Source organism: Chiloscyllium plagiosum, unplaced genomic scaffold (genome assembly GCF_037043375.1).
Source record: "Chiloscyllium plagiosum isolate Xiang-an unplaced genomic scaffold, Cpla_swu_hap1 HiC_scaffold_28, whole genome shotgun sequence".
In the NCBI taxonomy this organism is placed as follows: domain Eukaryota; kingdom Metazoa; phylum Chordata; class Chondrichthyes; order Orectolobiformes; family Hemiscylliidae; genus Chiloscyllium; species Chiloscyllium plagiosum.
In genome coordinates, this window is record NW_028270166.1 from 24,186,434 (window position 1) to 24,212,068 (window position 25,635).

The following is a 25,635-nucleotide window of genomic DNA, read 5'->3' on the forward strand; positions in this document are numbered from 1 at the left end:
TTTGAATTACCTGATGGAGGGTAATCCAACATGTTTTGAAATGACCTATTCAATCAAATGTAATTATGGTTTTAAAGTAGATCATACATTAGAAAATAATCTTAGAGACCACATAATGCCTGATTTCCTTTCAATGGCAGTCTGTGGAAATGAAAATGTAAGTAGCACCCATTTTGCACTCTGCTGAATTTGAATATTACTCCTCACATCTCTCCCAGCAGAGGAACTGTTAAAATCAATGTTTTACACTGTATTTTAACTGAGTTCTACAAGTATATTTAATAATCTCTAGGAGATGAAGAATAACCACAATACATTGCAGTGTCGTGACGATACTTGCTTCAACAATGACAATTGCATGGAAACAAGGCCAATCAAGTACAATACATAACATTACAGTAAATGAGCAGCTCTAAAATTAGTGTTCACATCGCTTGGTAAATGGTTATTATTCTGATGATTATGTGGCACAGTCATGCACCTTTAATTTCTCAGCTGCAGCCTCTGCAAGGAAAAATATAGTTGGGTCGGTTCTCTTTTGTTTTAAGACTTCGTCTCATATGACAGAAATTTCCAGCAGTAAACCAACTCAACAACGCTTTGTGATTAAAACCTAGATATAAAATGTTGAATATAAACACTTGTTTTCCCCTGGTTGCTTTTCTGCCCTTTTCTTTTAGTCTTCCTGCACCTTCTCATTGTTTTTATTCAATATGTCAGCTGTGGTTCATTTTGATGATACTCTTGTTTTTTGAGTCAGAAGGATCTGGTTTCAAATCTCTCTTCAGTGCTTGAGCACAAAGTCAAGGCTGACACTCCAGTACAGTACGAATGATGAGGGGGTGCAAAAATCAATGTTGAGGTAGCACTGTAACAATGGTGGTACTGTCAATCAGACGAGACATGAAATGGAGAGCCCATTTGCTTACTTGGGTGAACATGATGTTGTATGGCATTATTTTGAGGAAAAGCTGTCCTTGCTGTGTTGGCCTATATTTAACAAACAATGAAAATCACAAAAGAGTAGATTATCTTATTATTATGAGATTGCAGGTTTTGGAATTTTGCTGTGCATAAACAAGCTACTGTATCTCTTCTGCCCGAAACGACAATTCTCCTGCTCTTCAGATGATGCTTGACCTGCTGTGCTTTTCCAGCGTCACACTTTTTGGCTGTATTTCCTACACGCTAACAGTTGACTACACATTTTTAAAAAGTACTTTATTGACTATAAAATGCTTTAGGGTGTGCAGTGGTTATAAGTACTGATCTTCCTTTCTTTTTACTTTTAATACATCAACTTAGCTTTTAACGGCACCAGTGGAACACACCTATGCTCTTTATATACTAACCTTTCACTCTTCTTTATTTTTGTCTGTCTCTCTATTTCTACAACGTTTAATAAGACTCACAGATTTGACACATTGCCATCCCTAAAACTGCAGTCTTTACTTGTTTTTCTCCTTGTTACAATCCCACACTATTTTTCTGGTTTATGAATGCCTATGTGCCATTTTTGTCCTTTGCAACTCGTGGATTCTTTGATCCGATTGTTCTGTACATAAAATTGCAAACAATAATGAAACAAAATCAGAAAGGAAAATGTTGGAAGTACTCAACAAATCAAGCAGCATTTGTGGAGAAAGAAAGAGGGAACTGTTCAGGTCAAAATCCTTTCATTAAGAAAGCTTATTATCATAGTACGGTATCACTACCATTACCGCTGCAATTCATGGAACAATCTGAATATGTTATTTTTTGGAGCATTTTGAGCATGATTCTTTAATAATTCCAACAGATCACAGTATAATTTACATTCTAAGCACAATATTTGCTTGCAGCTTTTTCAGACCAATAATATTCTAGAATTGTGCTTACATTTCAACTTGATTCGTGTCAACTATATGTGAATCTTCAGAGCTCTGAATTTCCTTACAGTTGCTCACTTAGTATTTCCTGATGAATTTTGTCACATTATTTTCAAAGAAGCTACAAATAATTATTACAAATTAAAGTAAGTGACTAACAGTTTTGCAACCTGAATATGCAGTCAAATTATAATATTTCAGCCATTAAACCTTTAGTGGCTGCTCCATCTCAGAAGGGATATTGAGCGCAGAATGGAGCATATTAACATGTGTAAAGATATCATTATACACACAGATATAAAATTCCTGAATGTATAATTTACATGTCTTCAATATGTATAGGGTGAATGGTTATAACTAATTCTATCAGAAACATTCCTCCAGTACTGTCTATTGCAAGTCCACCTTCACCAGTCAATATATACATCAGGACTTGTATAACTCCAAGCATTATAACATTGGACGTTATAATGCAATATGTTTTTATCATATAAATAAAAATTTACATTCACAGGTACAAAAGCAATTCTGTTCAGACTTTCAGTCTCAGGAAAAAAAATGTGGAATTTGACTTTCCCTACAGTTGCAAACATTTCTTACACTTGCAGGACACTATTTACATACATTGAGGCAATGAGAGGGTCTGATGATTGAACAGACCCTTGTTATAGTTGAGAAAGCACAGCAGGTCAGACAGCATCTGAAGAGCAGAAAAATTGATGTTTCAGGCCGGAGCCCTTCATCAGGAATTAAGGACTGATGATGGGCTCTGGATGAAGGGCTCTGGCCCAAAACATTGATTTTCCTGCTCGTTGGATGCTGCTTGACCCGCTGTGCTTTTCCAGCAACCCACTTTCAACTCTGATCTCCAGCATCTGCAGACCTCACTGTCTCCTAGACCCTTGTTATACCTTAGTCTTTCCCCAATATGTTTTGGTGGAGCTGCCCCAAGCTTTAGTGCATCCCTCAACAAGTTCAAGCTGGACAGTTAATGCATTTATGCACTTTTACAGACATTCATGCCGATGTTTAACAATTTACAGACCATTTAACCACTTTTAAAGACATTCATGTCTAAGTTTAACTATTCCAAAGGGCATCTTACAATCCCAAAGGGCAGTGAACTTCCCCAAAGGTGTGCCCTCTCTGAAGGTCAACCTTAGCTGTCTAAAGAAGTGCAGAAAATTCAGACACATTTTTGTCAGGTCTATCTGCACATTTCTGGCTTCCCTATCTGGAGTGACCAAAATCATGACAGTAAAAAGTGTCAGCTGATGGTTTAGATGACCAGCTAACCCTGCAACTGAACAAAGGACAAATCCCAATGGAGCCCATTTCCACCCGAGTAAAAATGAGGTATGCCATGTTCAAAACCAGGAATTCAGATTTCTGGTCTCTTTTGCCACTTTCACCACAATGATGAGGTTTTCTGTTACAGTAACAATCCAGCTAACATGCTTTTCAGTCCGCCCATAATAGACAGAGTACAGAATGTGCTGAAACAATCTACACTTGCAAAATATAAAACAGAGCATCTACTGTTTGATGTACTTCCATGATTGACAGCACTTGCTGGATAAGCCTGAGTGTTTGAGTGTCTACATTAACAACCAATTTAAGATCAGCAGGTTTGGCAGCATCCGTAAAGAGAAATCAAAGTTAATGTTTCGTGTCTGGTGACCCTTCCTCAGAACAGATGGTAGCTAAGAAAATATTGGTTTATATACAGACAATAGGGTGGGGGAGGGGGTAAGGAATAAATGATAGGTGGGGATAGAGCCCAAAGAGAGAGAAGATAAGAAGATAGACAGACAGACAAAAGGAGTCAGTAATGATCTGGTTGGGAGGGTGAATAGCTGTTTTCAGCAAGAGGCGAAATTCTGTACTATCAAACAAAAGTCCCAATTATAACTTCCTAATCTCTCATTCATTTATCCAATACTTTCCCTTTCATATTAATGGTTTTACCTCTGTTCCTACTAAAATAGCAGATCTAATCATATTGTGATTACTTATACACAAACGTTTCATAACCTTTGATTTCCAACTACTTTTGACTTACCACTAAATACTGAACTTAATGTAGCATCTTCCTGCTAATCATAGACATTTGCTTAGTAACAATCCTGGCCTCTCAAATAAATAAAGCTTCCCCATTGCTGAACACTTTAAAACCAGGAGTCTGAAACTCTGGGAAGTCCTTTGTTTTGAGCTATATGCCTATTAAACTAATCAGTCTGTTTTTTGTTTGTAGTTTTAACATCTTTCTGATTTCTTGCATTTTTGTCAAGAATTCATGATTTCTTTTACTATATTAAGGTTATTGCTATATTATCATTCTTATTTTGTCTCTCTTTGTACCTATGTATGATTCCTGATCTGAATACCTGCATTAATTTATTGACTGCTTTCTCCAGCATTTCAGCCAACAAACATTTATCATTTAAGTCATTGTGATTTCAATAGATTTCTAGTACGATCACCCTGAGGCTACCTCTCTTACTTTTGGTCATTTTGTTTTTCAGGAGTGTTGCTAATAAAAGACATTATTTTTGCTGAAGTTTTTCATCTTGCTCTCATCAGGACAATTTTCAAGAAATAACAAGGTAAAGGGAAAGCAACAATTACACTGTAAGAGAGGAGAGTGTTGATTGTTTGGCAAATTGGAAAAGTGGTGTGAGGGCGAATACATGCATCTGAATTTGTTGCACATCACATCTAGTTTCATCATTTCTTAATATCATAGATCAAATTTTCAACTGCATTTTCATCATTGAAGGTTAAGGGTCTCACTTCAGCAATTGTACAGACAATGTAAATCAATACTTCAACGCAGTGTCAAATGGCTGGAGCATTTTCAAAGTTTTGTCTATCAAATGGAATATTTAACTGAGTCCCTGTCTGGTCTGGCAGGTGGACTTTAAAAGTCCTATTGTACTCCGTGGCAAAGAATAGCAGTTTCTCCCACTGTCTGAGCTAACATTTGTCCTCAGCTAATATGTCGAAAAACAGGCTAACTGGTCATTGATCTTCAGCCATTTGTCAGCCCTTGCTCGATGTAGTTTCAGTGTTTGTCTCCAAAACAACAGTGGCTGTGCTTCTAAAGTCTGTGTATTGGCAGTAAAGTGGGACGTTCTGAGAACATGAAAAGTACTACACAAATCAAAGCTCATTCCTTCTTTGTGGAATACAGGCCAATAGTAATCCTAACAATGCAGCATGATCTTAAGAGTACAAAGCTGTCAATTAAATGAACGGTATGGATTCATCATTTAGGGACGACACAAGAAAAATGATCACGTCCTTCCATTTGTGGCTTAAAGTCACAATCATTCTATTGTCACGCAGGGAAACGCTGCTTCTAACTTGTGAGAAATAAAAGCATTAGGAACAGGAACAGAAGACATCAGCCCATTTACTAGGCAAAGCAAGGTGTAAATTCAGATCACAGTGTATTACTATGTGGTAACAGGAAACAGAGACATGGGAGAACATATATTTGCAGTTGATTTGCACTAACAAGCTCTAAAATTCAAAGATCAAAATGAAGAATTCTGATTATCATAGTCTAAGGAAACCTTTATAAAAGGACCATAAGGAAATAGAGGCTAGTAGGAAACTCATTGCATTTATCTTCATAGAACCAGACCTGGGGAAGAAAAAACAAAGAATGACATTCACTCAAATTTAGCTCTTTAAAAGCTGGGGAGCCAACAGAAAATTCAGTCACTCGAACCAGTCCAAAGAGGGTCCCTTAGGATGGGGGAGAAAGTTAGAATTGTTCAGATAGGCAGTGGTATTGGTAGTCACAGACACACTGGGAGGCCATGGGAAAGGTTCTGGAAGTTGAGAAGAAGGAGTTTAAATAAATGGTTGTCCTTTGTTGAAGTTCAGTTAGACAATGATCTCAGCAGTTTCATCATGGAAAACAAAATATTTTTGCACAGCATTAAAATCTGATGAAGGTAGAGCTTATCCAAGTGTCCGAATGGTGTCAGAATTGTGGCAATAAAGAACAGACTTTGCAACAGTGAAGACTGTACCATGTCCACAGTGACAGCTAAGGAATCTGCCAAAATCACATGGAAGCAAGTCATCACCTTAAAGCACAGGTTGTGATTGGGAACCGATAGATTTCAGTGATGGAATGAAGAAGATGGACGTTGGAACATCCAACAAGATTTCAGAGATTCTAATATATTTTGGATGCTCTCATCCAGGGGTTAAGACATATTAATAAATCCTTAAAGTCTGTTTTACTGCAAATTAGTGGCATTTCCAAACCTACATGAGGATTCTACCCAGGCAGTTCTCTATTTAGAAACTTACTCACTTGATGAAAGGCAGCAGGTCAGTGAATGTTCCAAACCCAGAGAAACAGTTTGTGGTAGGTTTATTCCAGATATCACTTTGATTTGATTTGATTTGATTTGATTTATTATTGTTGCATGTACCAAGATACAGTGAAAAGTATTGTTTTGTGTGCTAAGCAGACAAACCGTACCTTACATAAGTACATCAGGGTAATAGATCGGAATGCAGAAATATAGTGTTAAGCTACAGAGAAGGTGCAGAGAAAGATCAACTCTAATATATGAGGTCTATTCATAACAGCAGGGAAGAAGTTGTTCTTAAATCTGTTGGTATGTATTTTCAAACTTTTGTATCTTCTGCCTGATGGAAGAGGGTGGAAAAGAGTATAACAGGGTGGAAGGGGTCTTTGATTATGTTGGCTGCTTTTGCAAGGTTGCAGGAAGCATAGTTGGAGTCAGCAGAAGGAAGGCTGGTTTTCATGATGGACTGGGCTGTGTTCACAACTTGCTGTAATTTCTTAAGGTCTTTGGTAGACCAGTTGCCATAATAAGCTGTGATGCATCCGGATAGGATACTTTCTGTGGTGCATTTATAAAAACATATAAGAGTCATTGCGGACATGCTAAATTTTCTTAGCCTTCTGAAGAAGCAGAGGTGTTAACATAGAACATAGAACAATACAGCACAGAACAGGCCCTTCGGCCCACGATGTTGTGCCGAACATTTGTCCTAGCTTAAGCACCCATCCATGTACCTATCCAATTGCCGCTTAAAGGTCACCAAAGATTCTGACTCTACCACTCCCACAGGCAGTGCATTCCATGCCCCCACCACTGTCTGGGTAAAGAACCCACCCCTGACATCTCCCCTATACCTTCCACCCTTCACCTTAAATTTATGTCCCCTTGTATCACTCTGTTGTACCCGGGGAAAAAGTTTCTGACTGTCTACTCTATCTATTCCTCTGAATAGATAGAGTAGACAGTGTTGGTGTGCTTTCCTGACTACAGTGTTGACTGGATGAGCTAGGCTACATTGTTGGTGATACTTACTCCAAGGAACTTGAAGCTTTTGACCACCTTCACCTCAGCTGCACTGTCACAGACAGAGGCATGTCCTCCAGTCCACTTCCTGAAGTCGATGACCAGCTTCTTTGTCTTGCTAATATTTGAGAGATTGTTGTATTTATACATTGCCACTTAGTTGTCTATCTCCTTCCTGTACTCTGTCTCATCGTTGGTTGAGATCGGACTCACTATGGTGGCATCATCAACAAATTTATCAATGAAGTTAGAGCTGAATTTGGCCACACAGTCATCAGTGGATAAGGAGTATAGCAAGTAACTGAGTATGCAGCCGTGTGGGGCACCAGTGTTGAGGATTATTGTGGACGTGGCGTTGTTGCCTATCCTCACTGATTGTATTCTGTGGGTCAGGAAGTCAAGGATCCAGTTGCAGAAGATGGAGCAGAGTCCTAGGCCTTAGAGTTTGGAGATTAGTTTTGTTGGAATTATGGTGTTGAAGGTGGAGTTAAAGTCAATAAATAGGAGTGTCACATGGGTATCCTTGTTATCTAGACGTTCCGGGGATAAGTGTAGGCGAGGGACCTGGTGTCTGCTGTGGACCTATTGTGACAGTAGTTGAATTGTAGCAGATCAAGGGAAACTGGGAAGCTGGAGTTGATATATGCCATTACTGACCTCATGAAGTTTTTCATAATTATGCCACTTTGCCTGATTTTTCTTTGGCATTGGGGTGATAGTGGTCTTATTGGAGCAGCTGGGAACTTCAGCTCAGAGTAAGGAGAGGTTAAAGTTGTCTGCAAATACTCCCACCATCTGGTCTCCACAAGGTCTGAGTGCACAGGCCAATCACTTTTCTCAAAAAGGCTGACCTAATGTCTGCAATGGTGACTAGATTAGACTAGATTCCCTACAGTGAGGAAACAGGCCATTTGGCCTAACAAGTTACACCAACCCACTGAAGAGTAACCAACCCAGCCCCAATCCCCTGCCCTATATTTACCCCTGACTAATGTACCTGACACTATGGGTAATTTAGCAACGCCAATTTACCTGACCTGCACATCTTTGGATTGTGGGAGGAAACTGGAGCACCCAGAGGATATCCACGCAGACACGGGGAGAATGTGCAAACTCCACACAGATAGTTGCTTGAGGAGGGAATCGAACTCGGGTCCCTGGCACTATGAGCCACAGTGCCACCCCACTGTGACTGTGGGCACAGGGGTCCCCAAGGCTATTGGGGTAAATGACATTATTTCACTGACCTTCTGTTCAAAACAAGCATTGAATGCGTTGAGCTCGTCAGGGAGAGATACATTATTGTCAGCAACTTTACTTGACTGCACTTTGTAGCCCATTGTGTAAGGCTTGCCAAACTCAACGTGTGTTCGTGTGGTTAGTCTGAGACTCTAGTTTAGTCTGATATTGTCTCTTGGCATCCGTGAAGACGACTGACTGGAGTACTAACACAGATTTTATATCCCTGTTTGTGAGGTAGACTTTGGAAAAGGTGTCAAACTACGATTGAGAAAAAAAATCAAAAAGTCACAATGGTCGACCACAGTAACGAGTCTAAGTGACTTTACAGTTATATAACATTATACATTGTTGTTATTGTCAGAACTATTTTTCTGATATTCATGATCTCCCTATTAAAATATAAAAGTGTACTGAAGCTGATTGTAAATTTAAAACTCTGTTTCAAATACTGAACAACATACCCTGGAGGCTGACAATCTTACATGAACGTGAATCATCCTGGTAACCACTGACCCTGTATACCTTTAGTTTAATCTCATGTCACTGAAAGGTTTCCTGTTCTCTCCCAGAACTCTCTGCATGGTTGGTTTCTTCTGTTTCAGGGATTGTGACAGCTGGATTGGTTTTCTTCTAATTTCCAGGCCTTTCCAAAAGGTGAAATTGTGGGAGGCATCTCAGATCACCATGAATACACAAATCATACTGATAACCTCTTACTTATCTAAGCACCTGAGTCTTTCAGTCAGCCTGCAAATGGTCTGCTTATGTTTAATTTGACTGTGGCTATAAGCTTTATTATAGCATTCCTCTTCCTCACTAATGATAGTTTTTCCCTCAATTATATTGTTAAATCTGATCATGTTAGAGACGCGAAGTATCCAATAAATCAGCCAGTTTTTTGCTCTTGAATTTGAACAAGTGCAGCAACAGTGGAGAGTGGAATGGATTATTGTCTCCTATGGACTGGGTATTGCCATGCAGAATGCTATGTCTGTAGCTTCACTGCTTGAATATTAATGTAGTGCGATCATAATGTTAACATAACTTCTTGGGTTGACGGAAGGGACACGAATGGTCACAAGTTCAATCTATACCTTCAAGCTTTTGTGGAAACCCAGTGAGCTGATGAAAATTAATGGCCTGTTCACTCAATTATCTTACTCCTGTATCAAATGTCATGTGCCAGGCTGCCTTGAAAAATAGAGCATTGAAACTTTGCTTTTATGCAAGAATGGACAGTAGACAGGAAGACCTTGCAATGAGCCTGCAGGGGATTTTAACTTTCCCTAATCAGTTGGCACACAGCAGAGAAAGTGACTGAATGGTTTCTAAAAGGTGAACACTGCCCATGTCTGCTGACAGCTTTCCAGAATGTAATGCTTCTTTTAGGCCTAGAAGGACAGGTTGAGTGACAGATAATGTTGTGGTGAATCTTCCTCTGGTGGTATGGGCTGCCTTCTCATGTGAAAAGGATCTAAAAAGTGAATGTGAACACAAGTAGGCAGGAGACACAGTTAAACCCAGTCAAAGAGTTAGCATACACCCTACAGATGGGGATAAGAGGACTGAAAGACAATTAGCTATTGTGTGAACCTTTCAATAAGCTGAAAGCATGTAACAATGTAAGTTTAGAAATACTTCAAGCGGTGGCTAGGGGAGGACCACAGTACCATTTAGGAGGTACAAACACCTTCTATATTAGTCATGACTCAGTTAGTAGCTGTCTTTTCTCTAAGTTTTGATTTGATTCCCTTTCTGGAGCTTGAGTGCAAAAATCAAAGCTGACTCTCCAATTGTTGGGAGTTCCTGTCTATCGAATGAGGTGTTACACTGAAGCTCCATCTTCTGCTCAGGTGAATGTAAAAGACCCCATTGCATCACTTTGACAAAGAGCAAGGGGAGATATCCCAGTGTCCAGGTAAACATTCTTCCTTCAATCAACATCACCATACACCAGGTTATAGTCCAATGGGTGACGAAGGAACAGCGCTCCGAAAGCTGGTGACTTCAAATAAATCTGTCGGACTATAATCCGGTATTGTGTGATTTCTGACCTTGTCCACTCCAGTCGAACACCTCCACATCACAACATCATAATAGACCAAACTGTCTGGTCATCATCTCCTTGTCATTAATGGGAATTAGCTGCTTGCAGATTGCCTGCTATATTTCCTACATTAGAATAAGGACTATACTTTAAACATACTTATTTGGCTATTTAAAGCAGTTTGATACATCGAGTAGCCATGACAAGCATTATACAAATGCAATAAATATCTAGACATTGTGCTCTGTTTGTATACCCTCACACATGCCTAAAATCATTAATATTTTTTCCTTTCTCTTGCAACTTTACAATGTGATGTTTGTTGCTTCAAGAAAATTACCCTATTGAAATCAGAAACCCATCGGCCAGGGAATCACAGAGGCAAGGACACTGCATCATCAGAGACACCTGCAAACAGTCACTTTTCAATTTCGGCTTTACAGCAAAAAGGCTATGCCCTAGATTTTTGTTTTTAGTTTTGCAAATCAAAACAGCGCACCCTAATTCTGCTCAATTAATTTGAGGCTTTCGACAGTTTAAAAAAAGTTCAAACACATAACATTGAAAGTACAGTAACCTGCAACCATTTGGGGTGTGCAGACACAAGACGGTGTGGTTTCGCGCTGAAGCAGCCGATGGGACCTCCTGCAACAAGACTCCAGTTATGACGGTGTCTATCAGTGCAGGTACAACCACAGAACCTGGGTTGTGAATATTTTTTGAAACCTCAACCCACCAAGATACAAGCAAACATTTTTTTGCACCCACTTAGATACATGGCAGGGACAGATCCTACTTCACGATTGTGTCATACGTGTTTAGTGCAAAAGTCTCATTGGCACTACCCTGGATTATTCCAATGTAATCCTGTGTTAAGATAATGCAAATCAAAAGAATGACAATCAGTATTCAATTAAAATGCAAAGCTTACATAACTTATCTTGGTTTAATCCTTGTTTGGTGCACATGTTTCTGTGCCAGATGGATTTAGTGGCTAATAAGTTTAACATTCTTTATTCCCATAGATTGGTACTAAAATTTCCAGCAACACAGGATGCTTCTAACAATTTGAAAACACCCACAGAGTAATGTAATTATATCTCAGGGCAATTCGCATTACCATTGTACAGAAGAATTTTCAAATTGGTGCCACACATATGTTTTCCACACGAGGGATTTTAAAGCCTGGAATCATCAGAAATTTCTTGCTTGCAAGCAAGGAATTCTTATTTGTGAACAGAGTGATTTGAAGCGTCCGATTTAGCATGGGAAATACAAGGCTTTTCTTCCCCAATCTTTCACAACATAAATGTTATTTCAGCTGTGGGACAACTATAACACCATCACTTGGGTTTTACACTTGCTAGTACTGGTTTGGGTGTTAAAATTCTTTCTCTTCACCTCTGGGATCAGAGTTGCAATTCAAGCCAGATGGGTGAGTAAAGTTCTCCTTTGTAAGGATGTTGTCAGGAGATGTGAATAAAGTGAATTTCGGCATGTTCAGCCCACTTTCCAGTTAACAGAGTCGCTCACAAAAACAACTCAAGCATAGCACCATGTCCTCTTCATTCTTCAGTTTATTTTTGCTGACCTGCAATGACTTCTTCTTCCCAAGCAATTAGTAGCAATATCCCTGACCTTAAATATAAATACCTCCATGACCTCAGAGTACGTCAACTCTGCCACTTCTTCAAGTCCTAGATCACAGCTCTGTGCAGTTCTGGCTCCAACTTCCTTTCCTATCAATGGATGAAAGTTGCTTTGGTCACCAGCGCTGAGACTAGGTTTGTAAACCAGATTTTGTCACATTAATTCAATTAACTGTCATGGCCTGACTTGAACCCATGTTTCCCTCACCCTGACCCCAAAATATAAGCTTTAACCTGTACCTCTGAATGACTTGTCCAATGACATTATTGCTACGTCCCTACCTCTATCCATTTAGTTTTGTGAACTCTACTGAAAGCACTCGTTCAGCCTCAGCCGGCATGTTGTGTACAACTTTGGGCACTATGCTTAAGGCAGGATTTACTTGTTAATGCTCCTTTGGATTATTGTTTCTAAAAGCTTCCTATCACTGATCTTAAAGTGCCAGCCCAAGGTTTCCCCTTTCCCTGTCAGTGAGCAAGTACTTATCATTTGTTACTATTCAGTCCTTTGGAAAGGTTCCCATATTTAAGGAGGAGTTGAGGACTGTGGCCAGCACCTCTATTATTATCCTTACTTTCTTTAGCTACCCAGAAAGCATTTCATCTGGGCTTGGTGACATATCCACTGTAAGTTTTTTTCCTCACTTTATCTATTTTTATCTTATCCAGTTTCTTGACATCTTTGCTTACCAGAGTTTTGGCATAAGCCTCCGTTTGTGGTAAGCACTGATGCATAAATCTCATTTAATACTTCAGTAATGCATTCTGCTTCTCTTAACCAATCTCTGTCTAAGCAACCCCACCACTTCTCTAATAACTATTTCCCATTAATATGCCTACAAAAGACCTTTGAACTCCATTTCAAATTCGCCTTCAAAAAAGTCACTCAATGTGATTCTCACTTCTGCCGACCTGATACAGAGAGAATTTTAACCTAACAAAGTGGGTGGACCCTACAAGCAATCAGAAAGCTAAAATTGCTGAAATTCCCGGCAAAACCATTCCAACTTCTTTCTTTGACCTAAGTATAATTCTACAGTAAACAAGAAACTCCTCTGGAATGGTTGGCTCAACTATTTAAATGCTAGTTATTTGCTTCTTTAACTGGGTTTCCTAGTCTTCCTCACCAGGAACAAAAAAAGCAACAAGACAACAGAATGCGAAGGGGTTGACCAACTGCCAAGTGAAAATGGCCTTAAATACTCAGAACTGATCCCTCCTTTCTCACCTAGGTGAAAGGATTTATTCTGAGAGAGCACTTTTACTATGTTGGAATTTAAATAATTGCATTATCATGATTAAGTGTAGTTGCCATAAATGTACTAGACTCGTTAGAGATAGACAACTGGTGGTGGTTTAGCCTCAGGGAGGGAAGAAGTTGAGAAGGAGAGTCTTTCATGGTAACCTCAATGGTAACCTCAGCTGTTGTAGAAATTGAACCCATGCTACTAGCAACACTCTGCATTACAAAACAGCTATCCAGCAGACTGAGCTAACCCACCCAGTAGGTGGCTTAGTGGTTGCCACTGCTTCTGTCACAGCACCAGGGACCAGGGTTTGATTCCAGCCTTGGGTGACTGTCTGTATGGAGCTTACACATTCTCCCAGTGTCTGTGGTGGCTTTGCTCCCACAGTTTAAAGGTATGCAGGTTAGGTGAATTGGCCATGCTAAATTGCCCCTGAGTGTGTCGGGATGTGCAGGTTAGCTGATTAGCTATGGTGAAAAAGGGGGTTACAGGGAAGGGTGCGGACTAGCTCTGGGAGGAATGCTCTTCAGAGAGACAGTGTGGATCTGATGGACCAAATCGTCTCTTGCTGTACTATAGGGATTCTATGATTTTATGACCCCTTGAAAAGGCAATGATAGATTAAGAATCACGTTTAAAGATTAGGGGCTCCTGTGACACATTCACCTGATTGCCACCAAGGTCCCAAGTTCAAAAGTAGGCAAAAACATCACTAAAGAATTTGGTGTCCCTGGGTGAAGTCAAGTTGTGTTACTCTTGTCTGTTGCTAAAACACAATGGAATTTGTTCAGAGCCCGCGAGGTGCAGTGATAGTATCTCTATCTCGAGGCCTGAAGGTCCAGATCCAAGTTTCACCTACCCAGGCATATGTCTGAACAGAGTCGAGAGTGTGGTGCTGGAAAAGCACAGCAGGTCAGGCAACATCCGAGTAGCAGGAGAATCAATGTTTCAGGCATGAGCCTGATGAATGGCTTATGCCCGAAACATCAATTCTCCTGCTGCTCAAATGCTGCCTGACCTGCTGTGCTTTTCCAGCACCACACTCTCGACTGTAATCTCCAGCAACTGCAGCCTTCACTTTCGCCTATATCTGAACAGGTTGAATAAAAGAATGAAAGAAAGACTTTTACCATGGAAGGTGTCTTGTATAGTAGACAGTTAAAATGTTTACAAACTCCCAATCCACCTGTATTTTCTGCAGCCTCAAAGAGTCCATGCTCCATGTATATTTGGGTGACCCAGGAGAGAGCCAGAGAGATAGACAGAGTACACAGTATCTATCAGTACACCTGAGGCCTTCTTTAAGGGGACAAATGCACCACCTCTCCCCCAAAACCAAATTTTATTTTCAATTCTGTAAGGTTTCTTTGACAATTTGCTGTATGTTTTCGTGCAGCCAAAGAATGGATTCTAGTTAATTTTGTTTAATTTGGTTCCTGTTGCTTCTCAAAAGACTGTCAAAGAAGTCTTTAGGGTAAGCTGTAGCTCACTTAGTAGCACTCTAGTCTCTGTGACTTCTGGTTCAAAACCCACTTCAGGGAGTGAACACAAAACTCAAGACATATATGTGCATTACAGTATGTTTAGATGGTACCATCTTTTCCCCTTTAAGGTGTGATTGATTAGCTTATTTACTTGTATGATACATACAGAACTATAAAGAGACATTACTGATGGGTAAAGCAGGAGCTGGAGTGCATCAACCACCTGAAATGTTATTTTAATTTGACATTTATCCTTCAAACTATCTGGGATTTTGCTCCAATAACCTGAACATTCCCTTATAAAATGAGTTGATCATTTGTTTAATTATTTCACTTTTTAATGGGCACTCAAAAGAGTATAACAAAAGACTTCTGGGATACGTGCTAATAGATAAGAGTCAGGCATATGAAATGCTGTATTACATAAGTAACCCAACCTTCAAGAAACAGATTTGTTTCAAAGTTCACCATCTGCTTTAGAATCCATTAACAGTTGCTGCTACTCTGGAGCCTTCATCAAACGATTTACATTTACCAGATTCAGAATGATTTGGCAACTCCTTTTGTAGCTCTCTCTTGGAGCTCAGATGAGGATCAAGATGAGCAGCAGGAGCAACGCCAACAGCAGGAGGAGTAGCATTAGAAGGATCAACAGTAACCCACTTCAAAAACCCATGCTCCATAGGAGAGAGAAGATGAGTGCAGAACTCTAGGATCTGATATGTACAATGCAGAGTATACAAGATCTCACTGAACAACAATGAGTTCAGAAAGCTCAGACTTTCCATTTGATGGTCACTAACTCCTTCCTTGCAGAGGACCCCCTGCCAAATGGGTCAGGTGAGCACATATTGCCATTTTTGCATTAAAGTTACCATTATCCTTAGCTGCCACCACCACTTCCTCCAGGAATCTTTACATATTACTTTAAAATCTTGCAATCTGCTGCCCTTAATTGCACCTCATGGCTGATCAATGCCATGCTTACCAACTGATCAGCTGACGAGTTGAGTCAAATGAGGGAGAACTTGACATTATGACATAGACACTTCTCCCAAGGTTCCAGAGAGTTATCGACCACACACAAGGTAATCCAGGATCCCTCAGTTCATGTTGGAGCCTTCTTGAACTCAACTCCATCAATGTTCAGCTCAAAGGCAACAACCAGAAGATTACCTTGCATACTTGTGTGAGATTCCTAGAGAACTGCCACAATGTTTTCATCCTACACCAGCCAAACCTCCTTGAGATAAAAGAAATAAAATGCTGGAAATGCTCGAGAGCTTGGGCAGCCTATGTGGAAAGAGGAAGAGCGTTGATACTTCAGGTCTGTGCTCTTTCATCAGCATCCTCTAGCTATATCAGGGTTCAGTGGATAGCTCCTTGGAGACAAGGCCTATCTTTTGGTGATGAGGACCCCAGAAAATGGCAATCAGATGAGGTACAAGCTCTCCTAATAGTTATCATTGAGTAACCTAATAGTTATCATTGAGTAACATGCTGAAAATGTGCTTTTAGTCCCTGAATCGAGCTGGAAATGTATTTCTGTAGACAGCAGGCAAAGACCTGAGCATTAATGTTGACTGTACCTTGCACAATATAGTGTGGCATTGAGATCAGAAATGCTGTGAGGAAGAAACTGTTGGATACTGTGGCACCTTGGAGGAGAATGTTAAGTTTGAATGTGATGTGACGAGTGTACGAGTAACCTCATAGATCCTCTGTATGCCTGGCACAGATTGATTCAGAGACAAAAAAACTGCAGATGCTGGAATCCAAAGTAGACAGGCAAGAGGCTGGAAGAACACAGCAAGCCAGGCAGCTTGAAGAAGGGTTACTCCCAAAACATCGACTTCTCCACCTCCTGATGCTGCCTGCCTTGCTTCGTTCTTTCAGCCTCCTTCCATCTACGACAGATTGATTCAGGCATGTTTTGTTTACTGTGTCCTGAAGAGGGGGATGGTGACCATCTTAACCTATGCCCGGAGACAGACCAAATGGTTTGGTTGCCATAGGGAAAAGCAGCCTTGGCCAACGCGTTTAGAAAATCAGGTCCCAGTATTTTTTCATCTTGGCATAAAAGAAAATGACTGGCTTTCAGGATTCAATCTTGAAGTCAGAAGCCTCAGCAGACAGAGGTGTTGCTGGTTGAACAGGTATAAAGTCAAAGCTGTGGGAGCAGGATATTTATAAACATGAGTTTACTCTTTGGAAGGAAGAAGACAGAGCAGTGGAGGGTTTTAGATATTTAAAAACCAAGAAGTCACCAGACTGGCTTTGTGGAGCTGGGTGTTAATTTGAAAATATTCCGAACGGTGAGTGCAGGATGCAGGTGAGGACTAACATGAAATTTGCAGTCTCTGATCCTCCAGGCAGTCAGCCTGCGTGGACACGAGCATAGAGGCCTTAGGGAATTCTGACTGAAGAGTATGTCAACTATCGCTCTCCAATCGTATGACTGGAAATGTTGACACAACTTCACAAATTCATGTCTGCTGCTCCAGCATTGTTGACTTTGTGGACAGCCCTCCATGCTCAGCATATTGAGCAGGAGCTTGAAATGTTCGGCACCCTTCCATGTGAACTGTCCCGTGTTGTACCTATCTGCACCTCCTGCCACTTTGGATGCATAAAACAATGTGTTTGGTTGAGGTACCTGGAATTGGGAAGGGGACTCCCGTCTGGACTCCTTTGGTGATTCTGAGACTTGGTGGGTGCAGTATTGACTACTGCCATCACTTCCACTGGCACTGACAAGCCATTAAGTATTGGCGACCTATGTATCTAGCACGGGGATTGGAGGGGCATCTGTCATCAGGGCCCAAAATCCATGGGAAGGCCTGGCAAAGCCCTCAAGAACATGAAGTGTTCTTGGTACCTTGAGCTTCCTCCATGGAGCTGATGGGCACTCCATGCCAGGTGGCTCAGTGACTCGCAATGCTGCCTCATAGCGCTAGGGACCCAGGTTCCATTCCAGCCTTGGATGACTGTCTGGAGTTTGCATGTTCCCAACATGTCTGCGTGGGTTTCCTCTGGGGTGCTCCAGTTTTCTTCCACAATCCAAACATTAAATGGACTGGCCATGCTAAATTGTTCTGTTGTGTCCAGGGATGCACAGGTTGGGTGGGTTAGCCATGGGAAACACAGGGTTATGGGGATAGCATCAGGGCTAGGTCTGGGTGGGATGCTCTTTGGAGGTTGGTGCAGACTCAATGGGCTGAATGGCCTCTTTACACACTGCAAGGATTCTATAATTAGCTCCGATCCCAGCGGAGTTCCATTAAAGAGTCCCGTTGATGACTCTTGTCATCATAGCATCAACCCAGATGTCAAAATCAAATGCAACAGCTGACAAATATGTGGCTGAAATATCTAGATTCATATTAGGCTCCCTGCTACCAATGGGATACAAAGTCAAAATTCAGCCCGAAGAGTCTCCTGTATTACAGATTGAGCCAGCTCAGAGACAGAGGGGAACTATTGCCTATGGTCGGGGAATCCAGAACACTGGAGTATAACCTTCAGGGTAGCGCATAGGCATAGGGACAAACAAGAGCAGAAAGCTAGAACTCTCAACCCTCATGAGCTGCTGCCGTTACAGACAAATTGAACATTTCACAACTGAGATGAATGAATTTTTCTGAGCCAAGAGTCTTAAAGCTTACATAACCAATGAAAAAAGATGGAGTGAAGGTATAGATCACCTAGCATCAAATTGAGAGCTTGAAGAATCTCAAGAGGTTTGTTCTGCACTCATAAGTAATAATTCTAACCCACTATTGTTAGTAAGACAACAATGTTGTTTTATGACCCTGGGCAGTTATGGAGAAGGAACAGGTGATGATGCCAGGGCAAAATGAGGGGACGAATGTGCGATAGGTGGGAGAAACAGACAGTGCCACCTGAACAGGGGGGTCGGGTGATAACTATCCTGGAACACAAGAAAGCAGGGGAAGGAGAGGAGGTGAAAATCCCTCTTCCTAACCATGAAATAAAACAGTAAAAGAAGCAAGTTTTGTAAATGGAAGGATGAGCAAATAAATCTTCAGCCAAACAGTCCAAATCCACCATGCAAAACAGTGCAGAGGAAAAACATTTAGAGGAACAAGCAAGACACATATTCCAGTAATTGGTCAGTAAATAATAATAATATCCACCTGAGACCTGTAGCTTTTAGTATTGGTGTGCAGATATTCTATCAATGGTGCGATGTACTTCAGCAATATGTTTGCTGTTACACTAATCTGATTTTCTGTTTTCACCACAGCAGGGAGACCACAGTTAAAATCTAAACTTGCACACCAGGACTACCAATGAGCAAAGCCACAAAGACCTACTAATCTACCCTTGAATTTTACTATTTTTTTTGCTTTTCATCAGATTTTATATGTTTAAAAACTCAGTTGGGTAGCTATACAACTCGTTGAGTAAATGCTGTGCATGCACAGTGTGATAAGATGCACAGATCAACAAAGTTTCAAGTTTCATCTCATTCTGTGTTGAATCAGCCAATCTCCACTGAGATGGTCCAATTGATTCATTATTTCCATGCAAGGGAGGGAAAAAATTCTGGGTTCCTGGTCACTATCCAACTCTCCTTATAGTGTCATTAATCCTGGTTGTTCTTTGCCAAGATTTCTTCATTGCACAAATAATTTTCTCCTCTAACTCTTTCACTCCGCAGTGTATTGGAAACAGCTTAGCGAGAGATGAGTAGAATAATTCTGAGAGAGAATGCGCTCAGTTATGAAGACAGACTCAAAGAACTGAGATGATTTTCATGAGAGAAGATTGAGAGGGAACATCATTCAGCTAATTAAAATGTTCAGAAGCATGGGTTGATTGTAGATGGAATCAAGTTAATTATCCTGGACTGTGAATACAAAACTGGAGGACGTAAGTTGAAAATTAACAGGCCTCAAATGAGGGGAGACTCTCAGTGGCACTAAGATAATGCAGAATGCTTTGAATATTGAGAATTGTAATACATAATTATCAAAATTTAAGAGATTTAACTGATCCAGACTGTAAAAATCTCTATCAAACAAAAGGATCCTCTAGAATGAAGAACAAGCAGCCAGCATTGATTAGTAACTCAGTGAAACAGTAACAAATAAAACTGATAGAAGTGCAGATCAGAAACAAAAACAGAAATTGCTGAAAAAGCTTAGCAGATCTGGCAGCATCACAGATGCTCCCAGACCTGCTGAGCTTTTCCAGCAGTTTCTATTTTTGCAACTGTAACAAATCACTGTATTAACCCTTTAACATCTCTTTGCTCTGTGATGATCAAAAGTTAACAGCAGATGTTCACACACAGAGACTGGGAAGTAGGAAATAAACCCCTCTCATTTCACTCAATGGTATTCAAATCCAGTGACAAAAACTCCATTTCAGTATCAAGGTGAATATCACTCCACCCATGCAGATCAGTAGTGGGGTCAACTCACTCACATGATTTAAATACTCTTCTCGCAGCATTGTCTCCCAGGTACAGGAAGCTCACTGATAGGAGAGTGGGTGGGTTCTGCCTACTGCCCACACTCCTGAAGATGGGCAAAGTAGACATTCATCCGATGAATTCAGTCGGTCGAGACTAATGCCGTTTTGAAGCAGATGATCCAACTGGCTCATCACAGCCAGAACAGGCTATTGAAAGCTAAGGGCTCTCTATCCTATTGAGGCAATGTCCATGATGATGGATAGAGGAATTCAGCAAAGGGTCACAATCTTGACCGTGTGGGTGGCACAGTGGCTCAGTGGTTAGTACTGCTGCCTCGCAGCGCCAGAGACCTGGGTTCAATTCCCACCTCAGGCGACTGACTGTGTGGAGTTTGCACATTCTCCCCGTGTCTGCGTGGGTTCGCTCCGGTTTCCTCCCACAGTCCAAAAATGTGCAGGTCAGGTGAGTTGGCCATGCTAAATTGTCCATAGTGTTAGGTGAAGGGGTAAATGCAGGAGAATGGGTCTGGGTGGGTTGCGCTTCGGCGGGTCTGTGGAGACTTGTTGGGCCGAAGGGCCTGTTTCCACACTGTAAGTAAGTAATCTAATCTCATATACTAACAAATTATGGGAGTGTAATAAAGAGGTCCTCAGGCTTCAACAAGGAAATTAAAACTCCTCCTCTAACCAAAAGAAAAGGACTTTTTGGTGTGTTGATAAGGTAAGGATTTTGTTAAGTTAAGGCAAGTTAGTAAAAAAAAAGACTTCTCGTTGCTTTTTCGTAACTTTAGTCTCGACTGAGGTAAAGCTTAAGATTAAAAGTGGCAGGAGATCTCAGACTGGTGTTATGCTCCTCTTGCTCAATGTGGAAGCTCATGGACACAGCTGGTGTCCCTGGCTCCTTCACTCCCAAGATGTGTATCCAGTTGCAGCTCTTGTTAGACCACATGATGGCTCTGGAGCTGTGGATAGACTCACTCTGGAGCATCCACAATGCTGGGGGAGTTGCAGATAGCACGTTTAGTGAATTGGTCACACCACAGATTAGGATTGCTGGAGGAGAAAGGGAATGGGTGACCAAAAGGCAGAGAAAGAGCAGGAAGACAGTGCAGGTGTCCCCTGCAGTCATCTACCTCCAAAACAGGTATACCATTGTGGATATTGCTGGGGGAAATGCCTCACCAGGGAAGGCAGCAGTAGCCAGGTTCATGGCACCATGGCTGTCTCTGCTGTACAGAAGGGTGGGAAAAAGAGTGGAAGGGCTATGGTCATAGAGGATTCAATTGTAAGGGGAGTAGGTAGGTGGCTCTGTGGTTGAAAACGAGACTGTGTTCGGGTATCATTGTGCATGGGTGAACTGGCCAGATTTGATGCTGAGTGCTTTACATGCAACAAGTTATGAGCAAATTCCTTATGGAGAAAGGATTACAGATATGTTAAGTAGTAATAGGGGAGGAAGGAAGGCTCATGATGTACTGGGGCAACATCCCTGTCTAAAACCAGAAACTCCAGGTTCCATTCCCATTCCAGAACTTGATGTCGCAGGAATGTGTCTTAATAACTAGGCCAGACAAATTTCATACCAACTTGGAAATGCTTCTAACATTCACCAAGGGCTGTTGATGAGCAGAAGAGATTCCAGGTTAGCATTTATAGAAAGAATTTGGAGTGTCCATCATCACTATACATCGCTCCAGGTTACAACATTCATGTAAAACCAGAGCAAGCAGATTCCTTAGTGAGGGAAGGCAGTTGGCTCAGTCGACTGAATGGCAAGTGTGGATGAGATTTTAGCAACAACATAGTGCGACCCATATTCTGGCTGAGGTAGTTTTAAGACCTTCCTCCTCACCCTGCCCATGTAAGTCATGGGTCTAAGCGGCTTTGGGTAGAGAATGGGAGAATACTGGACTACTTGCAAATAGTGGACTTCTTCAGTATAACCACCAAACCGTAAAGCATGGTTTTCACATTCTTAAATGGCTGCATAAAATGTTGTTTTTTCCCTCAAAGCATTCTTTTTAATCCCAAAAATATCATTCCCAGGTGTTAATAGGCAAGGAATAAGACTTCTTGGCCAACAGGCCCCTGTTCCATTGATACCATCTGAACTAACTTCTCATTATACTCAGGCTTCGCCCGGAGCTGACAGTCTCAAACCTAGTGAATTTTGAGAAGATCTGTAGGTCAGGTTGAGGTTCTGGATGTAGGTTTTTTTGCTGAGGTTTCGTCCAGAGACTCACTGAAGGTGTTATCTAGTATGGTGACGAAACGTCTGAACATGAATCTTCCACATGCACAGGTCGGGGATATCTCAGATCAACTGCAGAAAATTCTCAAGGGGAAAGGTGAACAGCCAGTTGTCGTGGTGCATGTAGGTAAGAATTGGGATGAGGTCCTACACAAAGAATTTAGAGAGTTAGGAACCAGGTTAAAACGTAGGATCTCAGAGGTAGTAATCTCAGGATTGCTACCAGTGTCACGTGTGAGTCAGAGTAAAAATGATAGATATTCAGGATGAATGCATGGCTTGAGGGATGGTGCAGGAGGGTGGGGTTCAGATTTTTGGGACATTGGGACTGATTCTGAGGGAGGTGGGACTATTACAAATTGGATGGTCTATACATGGGCCGGACTGGAACCAAAGTCCTTGGGGGCACTTTTGTTGGGGAGTGTTTAAACTAATGTGGCAGGGGGATGGGAATCAATGAGGAGGTTAGTGGACAGGAAGGAGGTAGTAATTAAAGCCTGTAAGGAACTAGACAATGAAGTCAGCGTAACTAAGGGGAAGAGTAGGCAGGAAGTGGATGAACACAGAGGGACTGGTGGTCTGAGGTGCATTTGTTGCAATGCAAGAAATGTAGTAGGTAAGGCAGATGAACTGAGGGCTTGGATTAGTACCCGGGAGTATGATGTTATTGCCATTACTGAGACTTGGTTGAGGGAAGGGCATGTTTGGCAACTAAATGTCCCAGGATATCGATGCTTCAGGTGGGATAGAGAGGGAGGTAAAAGGGGTGGAGGAATTGCATTACAGGTCAGAGAGGATATCATAGCTGTGCTGAAGGAGGGCACTATGGAGGACTCAAGCAGTGAGGCAATATGGGTGGAGCTCAGAAATGGGAAGGGTGCAGTTATAATGTTGGGAGTGTACTACAGGTCTCCCAACATCCAACATGAGATAGAGGTACAAATATGTTGAGAGATCATAGAAAGATATAGGAGCAACAGGGTAGTGGTGATAGGAGATTTTAATTTTCCCAACATTAACTGGGATTCACTTAGAGTTAGTGGATTGGATGGAGCAGAATTTGTAAGGAGCATCCAGGAGGGTTTTCTAGAGCAGTAAGTAAATAGTCAAGTTCACGAAGTGGCCACACTGGACCTGGTCTTGGGGAATGAGCCTGGCTAGGTTGTTGAAGTTTCAATTGGGGATTACTTTGGGAATAGTGATCATAATTCCAAAAGTTTTAGAATACTCATGGACAAAGACGAGAATGGTCCTAAAAGAAGAGTGCTAAATTGGGGGAATGCCAACTATATGAACATTCAGCAGTCGCTGGGGAATGTGGATTGGGAGCAGCTGTTTGAAGGGAAATCCACATTCAATATGTGGGAGACTTTTAAAGAGAGGTTGATTAGAGTTCAGGAAAGACATGTTCCTATGAAAATGAGGGATAGAAATGGCAAGATTAGGGAACCATGGATGACAAGTGAAATTGTGAGACTAGCTAAGAGGAAAAAGGATGCGTGCATAAGGTCTAAGCGACTAAAGTCAGACGAAGTTTTGGAAGAATATCAAGAATGTAGGACCAATCTGAAATGAGGAATTAAGAGGGCTAAAAGGGGTCATGAGATATCCTTAACGAGCAGGTTTAAGGAAAACCCCAAAGCCTTTTATTCATATACAAGAGCAAGAAGGTAATGAGGGAAAGGGTTAGCCCATTCAAGGACAAAGAAGGAAAGATGTACATGGAGTCAGATAAAAGGAACAAGATTCTTAATGAGTACTTTGCATTAGTATTCACCGAGGAGAGGGATATGGCGAATGTTGAGGTTAGGGATAGATGTTTGATTACTCCATAAGTCAGCATAAGGATAGAGGAAGTGTTGAGTATTCTAAAAGGCATTAAGGTGGACAAGTCCCCAGGTCCAGATAGGATCTACCCCAGGTTACTGAGGGAAGTGAGAGAGGAAATAGCTGGGGCCTTAACAGATATCTTTGCAGGATCCTTGAAATGGGGGAGGTCCCAGAGGACAGGAGAATTACTAATGTTGTCTCCTTGTTTAAGAAGGGTAGCAGGGATAATTCAGGTAATTATAGACATGTGAGCTTGTCAGTGGTAGGGAAGCTACTGGAGAAGATACTAAGGGATAGGATATATACCCATTTTGAAGAAAATGGGCGTATCAGTGATAGACAGCATGGTTTTGTGCAGGGAAGGCCATGTCTTACAACCCTAATAGAATTCTTTGAAGAAGTGACAAAGTTGATTGATGAGGGAAGGGATGTACATGGACTTTAGTAAGGTATTTGATAAGGTTCCCCCTGGTAGACTGATGAAGAAGGTGAAGTCGCATGGAGTCCAGAGTGTCCTAGCTAGATGGATAGAGTACTGGTTGGGCAACAGGAGACAGAGAGTAGTAGTGGAAAGGAGCTTATCAAAATGGATCCTTTGACCAGTGGTGTCCCACAATGATCTGTGTTGTGACCACTGTTGTTTGAGATATACATAAACGATTTGGAGGAAGGTTTAGGCAGCCTCATTAGCAAGCTTGCAGATGACATGAATATTTGTGGAGTAGTAGATAGTGAAGGGCACTGTCAGAGAATATCGCAGAATATGGATAAATTGGAGAGTTGGGCAGAGAAACTACAGATGGGGTTCAAACCAGACAAATACGAGATAATGCATTTTGGAAGATGCAATTCCAGAGTGAACTATAAAGTAAATGGAAAAGTCCTGGGGAAAATTGATGTACAGAGAGATCTGAGTGTTCATGTCCATTATTCCCTGAAGGTGGCAATGCAAGTCAGTACAGTGGTCAAAAAGGCATACGGCATGTTTTCCTTCATCGGACGGAGTATTGAGTACAAGAGTTGGCAGGTAATGTTACAATTGTGTGAGACTTTGGTTTGGCCACATTTGGAATACTGTGTACAGTTCTGGTCACCACATTACCAAAAGGATGTGGATGCTTGAGAGAGGGTGCAGAGGAGGTTCACCAGGATGTTGCTTGGTATGAAGGGTGCTCGCTATGAGGAGAGGTTGAATAGATTAGAGTGATTTTCATTGAA

General features: G+C 41.4%; 1 long non-coding RNA gene across 2 annotated transcripts in view; it reads left to right on the forward strand.

Annotated features, from left to right (window-relative positions):
- Positions 1 to 25,635, forward strand: part of LOC148142505 (uncharacterized) — a 133,467-nt gene that overhangs the window by 58,321 nt on the left and 49,511 nt on the right. For both annotated transcript variants that reach the window (XR_015751908.1, XR_015751907.1), the window contains exon 2: positions 4,394 to 4,474. This is a non-coding gene — a long non-coding RNA (uncharacterized LOC148142505). The remainder of the gene's footprint in view (positions 1 to 4,393; positions 4,475 to 25,635) is intronic.